A 10,253-nucleotide genomic window follows, 5' to 3' on the forward strand; every position below is an offset into this window, starting at 1 on the left:
GAGTAGATTACTATGATTTCACCAGTCTGTACCCTTATGTCAACAAGACCAAAATGTACCCGGTGGGGCATCCAACCATTGTTTATCGTGACTTTCTCGAAATCGGACAGTACTTTGGTTTGATCAAAGTCACCATGTACCCTCCTCGTGAGCTGTTCCTACCCGTGTTGCCTTACAGGTGTTCGGGAAAATTGATGTTCCCTCTGTGTAGAACGTGTGTGGAAACTGAAAATCAAAATACCTCTTGTCTGCACAGTGATGACGAGAGAGCGCTGACGGGTGTCTGGTGTAGCATTGAGCTTGACAAGGCGGTGGAGAAAGGTTACAGAGTCGGTAAGGTGTATGAGGTTTGGCATTTTTCTGAAAAATCTGATACTCTTTTTGCTGAGTACATTATGACCCATCTGAAAGGGAAACAGGAGGCATCGGGCTATCCCTCATGGTGTGTTGACTCCGCTGCCAAAGAGCGGTACGTTCAGCAATATTTTGAAAAGGAAGGGATCCGTCTAGAGCCGGGGAACATAACTGTAAACCCCGCCAAGAGACAAATGTCCAAACTGATTTTAAACAGTCTGTGGGGTAAGTTTGGGGAAAGAAATAACCGTCTAAACACAACCTTGATTAAAACCCCTGAACAGTTTATAGAATTTATCTTTTCCAAACAACATGCAGTATCACACTTTCAATTCTTAAATGACCACGTGGCACAGGTCCAGTGGAGGGCCCCTAAAGATTTCCCCACCAAACAGGGAAACGTTAATGTTTTCATAGCGGTTTTTACCACGGCTTACGCCCGGCTTGAACTGTACAACTTAATGGATCAGCTGCAGGAACGCACGCTCTATCATGATACTGACTCTGTAATCTTTGTCACCAGGCCAGGGGATTGGGTCCCTCCCCTCGGGGACTACCTTGGGGAGTTAACGAGCGAGCTAGATCCTCAGGACCACATAGTGGAGTTTGTTTCAGGGGGTCCTAAGACTTACGCATACAGAACGGCTGCGGGTAAGACCTGTATGAAAGTTAAGGGTTTCACTCTGAACCATTGTAACAACAAGCTCATTAACATCAAGTCTCTGACGACCCTGGTACAAAGTTTTGTAACCGAGAAAGACGCGCCTCCTCGCGAGATTATTACAGCCGGAAATCAGATCTATCACAATAAAAAGGGGTACACATTGGAAAATAGATCACTAAACAAACGGTTAAGGGTGGTGTACAATAAAAGAGTGTTGAAGACTGATTATACCACTCTGCCTTATGGATATTAGCAGTGGTTTTGATAACAGACTTCAACACCCTTTCTCCTGTATTATAGCCGGTCCCTCCAATTCGGGTAAGAGCTATCTTATAAAGAACATCATAGAAGATGTGGACGCAACCGTGTCCCAAGCTCTTGACAACATAGTGTGGTGTTACTCTTGCTGGCAACCTCTCTACGATGATTTGGCATCAAAAAAAAATAATCTGAAATTTGTGCAAGGTCTCCCCGCCTCGTTGTGTGACGATGACCTGTTCCCGCCCGGACAAACTAATCTAGTGATCCTTGATGACCTGATGGAGCAGGCCGGTGACAACAGTGAAGTGGAAAAAGCTTTCACAAAGTACACTCATCATAGGAATTTAAGTATTATTTATTTAGTTCAAAATCTATTTTTTCAAGGTAAAAAAAGCCGCACTATTAATTTAAATGCCAATTATATAATTCTTTTTAAAAACCCCAGAGATAAACTACAGGTCACCGTCTTGGCTCGTCAAATGTACCCTAACCAGACCAAATTCTTTTTGGAGGCATTTGAGGATGCCACCAAAAAACCCTACGGGTACTTGATTGTGGACTTAAAAGCACAAACCCCAGAAGACTTTCGCCTCAGAACAGGTTTGTGCCCGCCCGATTGGCCGGCAGTGTATGTGCTAAAGAAAAGGAAATAAATAAGAATGTCTGTTCGGATTAAAAGAAATCTGCCGCTTTTGCAAATGTTATTTGAGGGGAGCCCGCGCCATAGGAAAGCTGTGCTGGCAGGGGCCCCCTCGGATTTGATCGAGACCCTGTGTGAAATAGCTTTTAACATCTTACGCGGTAATATACCCCTAACCCCTTCTCAACATTCTAAACTCAAAAAACAAAAAGCGGTTATCAAGATCATCGCTAATAAGAAGTATTCTATTAAAAGAAAAAGAAAGAAGATTAATCAAACCGGAGGTTTTATAGGACCGCTGTTGAGCATAGCCGTGCCTTTCCTAACCAGTCTTCTAGCTTCCAGAGTGGGTTAATAATGGAATATGCTCAGAAAATGTTTTTGATCCCTCAGGAGCAGCTTGAGAAACTGAGAAAAAATGTTGTCGGGCCAGAGCCCATTAGACAAACGGCCGAAAACAACCTGGACTCTGAAATGAAAGCTATACTGGCCAGGGCCGATTTAAATCAGTATTCCAAAGCCCAGATGTATAGCAACACGTTACAGCGCTACCTCCGTCTGGTTAGACAGGGTGAAAAAGATCAAAACATTTTAACTTTAACCATGGCCTCTCAAGAAAATGGTTCTGGGACTGATGCGGGGGGTACGGTTGATAAAGATGTTGCGGTGCCCGAACCTGTTGAGAGTTCAGAGGGAGATGTTGTAACGGATGTTTTGAGAAACATGCCGGCCAGAAGCAAAAGACATGCAGAATATATTCTGCACAAAATGGTTCAGAAACCGCGGGTAACGACTTGGAATGAACAGGGTGAATTTGTTTTTAAAGGACAACTGATCAAAGGTTCACACATGTTTGATTTGTTGAAGAGTGTCACTAGCACTAATAAGGTACCCGATAGTCGCCGACCTGTAGGCTGGAATGCTTTCCTACAGGCGATGGCCTGTCTGAACATGCCCCAATCAACAGTCCCTAACCAGGAAACGCGACAAAAAATCCGTCTGTGTAAAGAGGTGGTGACTGATCTGACGCCGATATCTCATTACTCTGACCGTGTTGAGCAACCCTCCTCAGGATCTATCCATCGTTGGGAAGCTTATTAATCTCATGTTTTTATTTGTCTCCCCTGTAAATAAGGAACCGACAAACAATTTTTTTATTTTTTATTTTTATTTTCAAATGTTGTACATTTATTTATAACATAACCCTGCTTTGTATAAGATTTGTGTTGAATAAAAACAAAACTAATGATTCAAAGGCTGTTTTCATTATTTTTTCACTTTAACACGCATGACATCTTTTAAAATCCTCACAAGAACACCCCATCTGTATACATGGCTGGCTAGGGTCGTAAGTAATTGTGTTATAAGGGGGGGTCCACAGTGTCCTGACAAACTCTGCCACTTTTTTATCATTTTGGCCTAAATCCTCACTGTACAAGGACATAATATCGGGGTATGACCTTCCTTTAGATCTATGATATAAGAAAAACACACAGTGTTGACCACAAGTGAAGGTCTGAAGACTTTGTACTTGACGACCGCTGTAAATGGTTTCTTGACAGTTGTTGAGCAGAAAGTTATTGATCTTCCGAGGGAAAGGTCTGAAATCCGGGGGGTTTCCATAGGAATCAAAAAATTCCCCACGGCGGTCCTCCCTTAGATAAATAGCCAGCCAATGTTCTCCGGGCATATTTTTAGGGTGTGTGTTGATTATGTACATTGCAGGTAAATTCTTGATCTTAAATTTAGGCAGCTGGTCGCAGGCGTAGACTCCTTGAAACACTTTCCGTGAGCCGTCCAGGGCATTCATGATGTGGTTGAGCTCTCTGGTGTTCATTTTAATAATAATCATACAGAACGTTTCTCCTCTGATTCACCTCAATAATGTTGTCAAACACAGCATACACGACCATATTTACAGTGCGTGGTAGAGGCTGCTTGAAACGCATCTCCAAACGCATATTGCCCGTCTTCATCAGTGAAAAATGTTGTCCACACTCTTCGTCAGGGGTCAGGTTGAAACCGTACAGGGTGTAACCGCTGCAGTATTCCCGGCGATCGATCAGCAGAGGTTGATCCTTGAGATGGCGACCCGTAGCCAGTACTAGACTGTAATATTCACGAACCGCGTTGCCGTTTTCAAAGTCAGGTTGAAAAGGTCTGGATGGAACCTGCACACCATCGACGTACAGTGCTATAAATTCCGCGTTATAATGTTTAAAGTTAAAGGGGTTCTTGTTGTAAACCCCGGTAAATGCATCATTATCCACGAGACCTATAATAACCTGTTTTGGGAGCTGGCCTAGAAACAGATTTTCCTGGTTCATCACCCGTGTCCCTGCGGGGATACTGTGGACTTTCATATAGACTCTTTCGATCGGGTACTTGGCGTTTGCCGTCATTAAAGCCTGCGCATGTCCTAGTTTAACCGCCGGGGAGACGGATACTTTTTTCACAAACAGCGAGGCCGATAATATGGTCAGTTTATATTTTTCAGTATCAGGGGTCATCAGACAAAAAGCACTTTTACTACGGATCATTTTAATTTTAATGTCTACCCCGTTGAGCATGAGTTTTTCTTGGAAAAATATGTCTGCATGAATATGTCCCATTAGCTCAAAGGTCCTCCCTTCTGTTGAAAAGGCCGTTCTTTTTTGCAAACCCTTATTGAGTCCCTCTGGATCCTGGTCGTCCATAGCTTCCGGGGTGTCTTTGAAGAAAAGGCCGGGGCTGAACTGTTTGCTTAGGGTCTCCTCACTATAATTAAGGATACACTCCATCATGGCCCTATAGGGGTAAGTATTGCTGCTTTGACTAATGAGCCGATCTCCCAGGGTCACATCCACCTGTGAAAACATGGTCAAAGTGGGTCTTTGAGACTGGTACGTAGTGTGGCTTGTCATAAGTAATTGTGACCATGTCATTGCTTTTACCTTTAATAAGTACATTTCTCAAAAGGGGGACATAGCTATCCCCGACCCTCTGGTGTGTTATGATATCCGTATACACATAAAGAGTGTAAAAGCCGCCACTGATGTCAGCCGGGAAGGGTGCCACCACTTCTGAGAACCTGCTCTCTGTGTCAGAATAGAACCCTAATATACGCCCCAGTTGTCCTTTGGTTTGAATGCTAATACCAGGTTTTGACACCTTGTACACTCTGTTTTTAATAGGGTTGTAATATAGCTTGATGTTGGGGGTGCCTTCTGAGAACTGTTTATGCATCTCATCTAATATTGTATCCACATTGTCATAATAACCTCCTTGCATCGTGAATGTCCATTGACTCTTTTTAACATCGTCAAAAATGGCGAAGGTGGCATCCTTATCTTGTAAAACAGCCCAAGTGTAAGGATACTGTATTTCCGCCAACCCCACTTCCCACGACCCCCTTAGATCTATAGATTTTCCAAATTGTACCGTGTAACTGGATATTTCATTTTTAGGGTATATATCGAGAGAGGCGTTACTGGGTAGAGTCACGTAGAAGCCTCCTGATTCCATCTTGAGTATCGAAAGTAATGACCCCATCACACCAGCGGGCATGTTGTTATAAGGCTTGAATATCACAAACCTGTTGTTCCGGGACCCAACTATTGAACTTTTCAGGCCATCCAAGCCATTTCACCAACACATATTTTTTCCGGTTCTGGGTTTTCTCAGCTAATATCTTTTCAACTCTGTATACAATGTCTTTACCCACAATAATTTTTTGTAACTCGGCTTCGTAAAACGTTCCTTCTATATCCTCCCCGTCATAGTCTTTTAACCGGTACACGGGGGGGTCTCTAGCCACCTGTTCGGTAACTGTAAAATATTCGTCAGAAAATGTTTGTTCATAACCTTTGGCAAAAGTACTCCTTAGCTTTGAAACGCGAACCACATCACCGATGTTGAACTTATAAGTAGTTTTCCCCTTCTTAATAAATGGGCCGTATAATTTTTTATAGACCTTAAAAGAATTACTTTGATCAACATCTATAGGCTTCATTTTAATACTGGCGTGATACCCTTGGTTGTAAGCATCGATAAAATCCTGAACTTTATCAAAATACTTGAACGTGTTGACCGCTGTAAAATATCTCCACATTTTGGTCTTTATGGTGCGGTTAAACCTCTCCACCACCGATGCCTTAAGCTCATTACCGGTGGTGAAATGATGTATTTTGTGTCTCTTCAGTAGATTCTGAAATTCTCTGTTGAGAAACTCTTTTCCTTTATCAGTCTGCAGTTTTTTAGGACATCGTCCCTGGGACAATATATCCTCAAAGGCCCTTGTCACCGCCCGACCTGTTTTGTTATGTAGAATGCGAGCCCAGGCATATTTTGATAACACATCGATACACATCAACATAAATTTGTGACCATTGTTATGTTTTGATAAATTTGACATATCGACTAGATCCATTTGCCATTGTGAGTCTATGTCAGTTGCATATACACGGTTTCTTTTAAAGTTAATCCTGAGAGGTTTATGTAAGGTATAGGCGTCTTGTTCCCGTAACCATTCTGAAACAACCACATCATTAACCTTCACGCCGGCCTCAGCGAGTCCTCTTTGAAAACCCTTCTTACCCGCCAAACCCCCAATCTTGGCTGGGTTGTAGTATAGTTCATGCATTTGGGGAGCTTGCCGAGTCATTCTGCCAAATAAACACACAGACCCACACTATGCGCAAAGTTTTTATACAAGGTTTTTTATTCAACTTCAGGAGAGCAGATACCCCTTTTTAGACATTTGAGAAAAGTATAACATACACAACAATTTTTTCTACGGTCCAGACAAAAAGAAATCAGATGATTGGTTACTTGATCTATATCAACAAATACCTGTTTCTTTATCTTGTAGGCACACACCTCAGTTACATATGTAAATAAAACAACAATATGACCTATTTTAAAAGTAAACAGAGGGGTATTAAACATGCTCAGTAAAAGGTCATACAGATGTTGATGAAATGGCCTAATATCATTCTTGGCCCCCTTGAGCGCTTCATCCCAGTGTTCGTACCCCCCGGTCTTTGTTACAGCAACCATTAACTTTTCCAGGTTTGAAAGTTGATCCTCATCGATGGTTAAATCTGTAGAGAAAAGGCTCGCGTTGGCTACTTTTCTGTCAAGCACATGGTGTAATAGCGCTCTCAGGTTAGCTGCAGAGTGTTGATGACAGAACCAGTTGCAGCAGCAGTCCAGAACATTCCCCATGTTCAAAGTCCCTTAGTTCAGGTCAGAGTCTGAATCAGTGGCGTAGATGTCGAATTCTTCGTCGCTGCCCCCAGCTTTAACTTCTTTACGGAAGAAATAAGCTTTTAGCTTGCCAGCGGTTTTTCTACTTGGCTCATCCAGGTCATTGAGCAGCTGCCCAAGTTTCTCTATTATAAACGGCTCCTTTTTCAGCTCCAGCAAAATCTCATCTATGATTTTCTGGACTTGTCCAGCAATGACATGTATGTGGGAGTAAGACAGAGCCTTGATTAGTGCCGGTTTCAGCCACGGTTTGTTCAGTCTTCTGTAAAACACGTTGAAATAGAACAGGAAATAGTAACGGTCTGGTTCAAACAAACAACTGTATCTCAACTGACTGGGGTGATTCACTTCACACCCCCGACAGACTTCTTTCAGAGCTCGGTCGATGAGAGCACTCAGAATATACACCAGGGTGCTTTTAACCACTCTGCTTACTTGGACACCTACCCCGGGCATAAATCCTGCGTCTTCATCACGCCCCCGAGACCGTCCGATGCTCATTGGGTCGCCTGGTGGTTTGTGGGGTGTTTCTACATCCATTGGACTGACCCCCTCCTGAGACGCACAGACGGTAGACAGTTCGGCAAAATCGAGGCCCTCCATGAGCTCCAGAGGCTGGGGATCCCCGAGACTCATTTGGACATCCATCGCTCCGCATGTTGTTTCGTCCTGAGGGACCGGGGTCTGAGGTCTTGGAGGGTAACCGCAGTCAGAGGGTTCCGGAGTGTATACAAAATCTGGGGAATAGAACCAGGGGTGATCCCGGGTTTGAAGAGGCCTGTAGAGCCTGTCGACGTCCGCAGCTTTCGGGTAAGACATTCTCTTTAATTTTAAACCATGAATGAATTGTTGCGCCTTTTATCCTATCTCTTCACTACGTCACGACACACCGCCCTCTTAGAAGAGAGTAGACCCTGAGCCGTCAGACCCCCCTCCAACCCCCCACAGGTCGTCTGTTTTATCATCGTCGTCGTCATTCAAGGGGGATATATAATCCATAATCCAGCATATTCTCCTTCTAACAGAATCCAGTTGTGAACATTTGGTCAAGATGTCAAAACCATCATTTATACAGTTTATGACCTCTTTCAAGAACGGCCAGTCCACGGCGTCAAACATAATTTCAGTAACCTGTTTTTCTGGATCCTCCACAACCCCTTCAATAGGGTTTGTAATCAGGGTACTGCTAAACAAAACCTTACGATCAGTAGTTAGAGATAGACTCTTCACCACTGTACCGTAGTTCTGCAAGCTTTCCCATTCACACCTTTCAAAACTCTGAGTCGGAGACTCCGTTTCGCCTTCTCTTGGACCCTCTTGCAAGCCTTCTAGAGTCTTATCCACAAGCCCCAGGTCTCTCCATGCCATCACCTTCAACCAGTCCTCAAAAGAGTATTCAATCACCGTCTCAAAAGGTTCCAACGTACCCTCCTTCTCTCCCAAAGCAAAAAGCTCCACTCCAACATAGCTGGGATCCCTTTTAAAGCGGTAACCCCGTCGACCCCCCCAGAACAACACCCAGGAGCGTTCAATCTTCAAATTGGTGAGTACAGGAACCCTTGCCCGGGATTGTTTCTTGCGGGGCTTCATGTTGATGTCGCTGGACATGTTGAAGAAGCGGGATGTTTCAGATGCTGAGAATTAAAGAGGTATTGCCTAAAAGCAGCGCGGGGTCTTAAATAGAGAGGAGAGTTTCGGGGCGTTGCCTTCAAGGGGGGGGGGGGGGTCTTTATGGGTGGCCTTGTTGTTCAGGGTTTTAGGGGTGTACACTTTCTGACGGATATGACGTAGGAATAATTAAGGAAATAACTCTAAAATCACGCCCCCCAATTATGACGTAGGAATATTAATAAGCTTAGGGCATACGTCATAACAAAATAGGCCGCGCCCAAAAAACCCTACTATCTACTCACAGGTCCTAGAGGAAGAGCAACAGATCCACCTTCCCTGACCGGGAATCGAACCCGGGCCGCGGCGGTGAGAGCGCCGAATCCTGACCACTAGACCACCAGGGACGGCTCCGGAAGTGACCCGCCACACGCTGCACTCTGGGCGCAACTTGGCTCACTCTGGACTTGGCCGTGCGACAGAGCGAGACGTGTGCGTAGAGCAGAAACCTTCATCACGGGCAAGAGGTGGGCAGCCGGCTTGGTTCCATGGTGTAATGGTTAGCACTCTGGACTCTGAATCCAGCGATCCGAGTTCAAGTCTCGGTGGGACCTGGGGCCCTTGGCAGGGGCAGCGGCGGTGAAGCGGTGGTCTCCCTGCGTGAGGGCCTGTGTCTGCGAATAAGGCCTGTTTATGTTCCCTCTTGGGAGGCTTGGAGACGAATTGGCGAAAACTCCGGGTCGGCCTGGTGCGTTCATATTCCTGGTGGTGACCGCGTGGCTTAACGGAGAAGAAGGTGCCTGTGTTGACAGATTACAGATAGATTATTTCCCTTCTTGGAAATCATCGTTAAAGCGAAAAGGAACTTTGTAAACCAGCTAGCTTGGAAGCAACCACGTCAGGGCATTCTTTCAGTGAGACCTCGGTTTTTTACAAGCACGAGTGAAGCTTTAAAAGAAAATGACATAGAATGTTTGCGGCCGTTCATCCAATCAAAAGGTGCAAGCCCGAGTCCGATTGCGGTCTGTCTTCCCTGGGGGCGGGGGGGATTGTGTTTTGTGAGATCCGGGGGAGAGGTGAGGTGGCTTTCTTTGGTGTATGCCAGAGGTCCGGTGAGAGGTTGTCTTTTACAACTGTCCCTCAGTCAATACCAAAAACAGTCCCTGCTAATCTGGGAAAGCCATTCAGTCCACAAACAGAGTTTTGACAAACATCCTGCGGGCTTTTTCTCCACCGTTTGATCCTTTTATCGTTGACAGGAATTTCTACAGGGTACGTCCCGAACAGGTGCCTCAATGGCTGTTTGCTAGCTCGATAAATCTAACTTGCTCGGTCTGCATACTATCTTTAATCTAAAACATCATACAGTCTCTTCGGTCTGACTTCGGATCGGAAGATTGAGGGTTGGAGTGCCTTTGCGGTCGTTCCTGGGGTTACGACGTCGAAGCGGCATCTCGGTCGTTTTTGGGGAACTTCGGA

The 10,253-nt window shown here is 44.8% G+C and overlaps 2 non-coding genes across 2 annotated transcripts; one reads left to right on the plus strand and one right to left on the minus strand.

Annotated features, from left to right (window-relative positions):
• Window positions 1-9,109: 9,109 nt before the first annotated feature.
• On the minus strand, window positions 9,110-9,181 carry trnae-cuc (transfer RNA glutamic acid (anticodon CUC)). The gene has a single exon. It is a non-coding gene; the product is annotated as a tRNA-Glu (tRNA).
• A 135-nt stretch (window positions 9,182-9,316) lies between these two features.
• Window positions 9,317-9,388, plus strand: trnaq-cug (transfer RNA glutamine (anticodon CUG)). The gene has a single exon. It is a non-coding gene; the product is annotated as a tRNA-Gln (tRNA).
• The last annotated feature ends 865 nt before the right edge of the window (window positions 9,389-10,253 follow it).

This window comes from Amia ocellicauda, unplaced genomic scaffold (assembly GCF_036373705.1).
Source record: "Amia ocellicauda isolate fAmiCal2 unplaced genomic scaffold, fAmiCal2.hap1 HAP1_SCAFFOLD_125, whole genome shotgun sequence".
Taxonomy (NCBI): Eukaryota; Metazoa; Chordata; class Actinopteri; order Amiiformes; family Amiidae; genus Amia; species Amia ocellicauda.